Source organism: Gossypium hirsutum, chromosome A13, assembly GCF_007990345.1.
Source record: "Gossypium hirsutum isolate 1008001.06 chromosome A13, Gossypium_hirsutum_v2.1, whole genome shotgun sequence".
In the NCBI taxonomy this organism is placed as follows: domain Eukaryota; kingdom Viridiplantae; phylum Streptophyta; class Magnoliopsida; order Malvales; family Malvaceae; genus Gossypium; species Gossypium hirsutum.
Window position 1 is genome coordinate 108,701,498 of NC_053436.1, and position 1,561 is coordinate 108,703,058.

The 1,561-nt window shown below is 36.9% G+C and overlaps 1 long non-coding RNA gene across 1 annotated transcript; it reads right to left on the reverse strand.

Annotated features, from left to right (window-relative positions):
- Positions 1–392: 392 nt before the first annotated feature.
- LOC107943462 (uncharacterized) lies at positions 393–1,347 on the reverse strand. Its single transcript, XR_001696016.2, has 2 exons — positions 1,205–1,347; positions 393–847 (listed from the first exon to the last, which is right to left on the reverse strand). It is a non-coding gene; the product is annotated as an uncharacterized lncRNA (long non-coding RNA).
- Between the last annotated feature and the right edge of the window lie 214 nt (positions 1,348–1,561).

Below are 1,561 nucleotides of genomic sequence, written 5' to 3' on the forward strand. Positions count from 1 at the left end.
GATTTTATATTCGAGTGAATAAATTTCCAAAATAGAAAATTTGGTATTTCCAAAATACCATAACTAAAATATGCCATACGATTTAACCAACATATCCATTTGAACCAACATCATTTAGCAACGGGCTTTAAAGTCAAACCTACTAAACTTCAGCTAATAAAAAAAAATGGGCTCAATTAGCTAAAAACACACAGAAGGGCTGCAACAACCAACAATGGCCTCACCAGCCCCTAAATCTGCTTAGAAACAAATTAAATGGTTTAGGAATAAAATAAAAGTTGAATGGGGTTTTGAATATTTTTATAACTTAATTGAATTGGTGTCACAGGTTAATTGGGTATCAATTCAGTTAAAAAAAGTGAATATATCATTTTATTAACTGACTACTATTATTATTTTGATGACCTTTTTATCTTTTCATGTTTTTATAAATAAATGAACTAAAATTATTATGTCTAGAAACAGAATCCATATTGTAGAAGCCCAAATTGCCCGGGCCCAATTACAATTAAACCCACTAACCCCTAAAATCCACTTACAACCATCAACCCAATTTAACCTAATTTCTAACCCAAACCCCTTAACCCATTTTTAAACCCAAAACCCGAATGGCCCACTAAAGTATCAGCCAACCCCAAATCCAACTAAACCTACACTAACCCAATTACCCATTAACCCAAAACTACCTTAACCCAAATTGATAGCCCAGACTTTAGCCCAATACCCCCAACATTATCACAAACCCTAGAAACACTAGGTTAGCCGCCCCAACCACTCCTCTGACATCTTGCACCGGCCACCATTGCCTGCAGTACGCCACCATCCCCTCATCACCTGCCCTCTGCACCTACAAAAGAAAGAAGATGGGACAGAAAGATAGAAAAATAGCAACGTAAATGGCTATAAAAGCCAATCTATATTTTTGTAAGGGGGGAATTTTTGCTATAAATACAAAGAGGATTTTTGCCCTTTAAAAAATACAAAAAAGAAAAGACCATTCGGCAGTTCAAAATATACAGAAATAATAATACAAACAATATTTCAAGCAAACAAAAGAGAACGTCACAGATCAAAGAATCAGAGGCTAAAAAAATCAAAAGGTGATCTCTGTTTTTCTATTTCTATTTCGTTTTTTTAAAACCTGTTTTAATCTACCATACATATTTTAAAATATAATAATAAAACGAAAAAAAAAAAAACTAACCTTTTCGATTTTCGGCCACCGTACACGCCGACGCCGGCTACGGGCCGACGATCGGCCGATGACATGCCCCCTGGCCGGATATCCCCGGCCGGAGCTCCCTCTCCTTTTCTCTCTTCTTTTTTTTTCTTTCTCCCCTCTCAAATGTTTTTTTTTAAATTTTTTTAACTTATATAGGGGACCAAAACGGTGCGTTTTGGTCCCCCCAGTTAAGCTGAAAACTGTGCCGTTTTGGGCCCATGGTCTGGTCGACCCGACCCGCTCAGACAGGATCCGCGTGTTTTTTAAAACGGAAGGACTAATTTCGCTTTTAGCCCTTCTGATTTTCTGGGGTTTTACAATCAAGTTTTCTCATTTTCA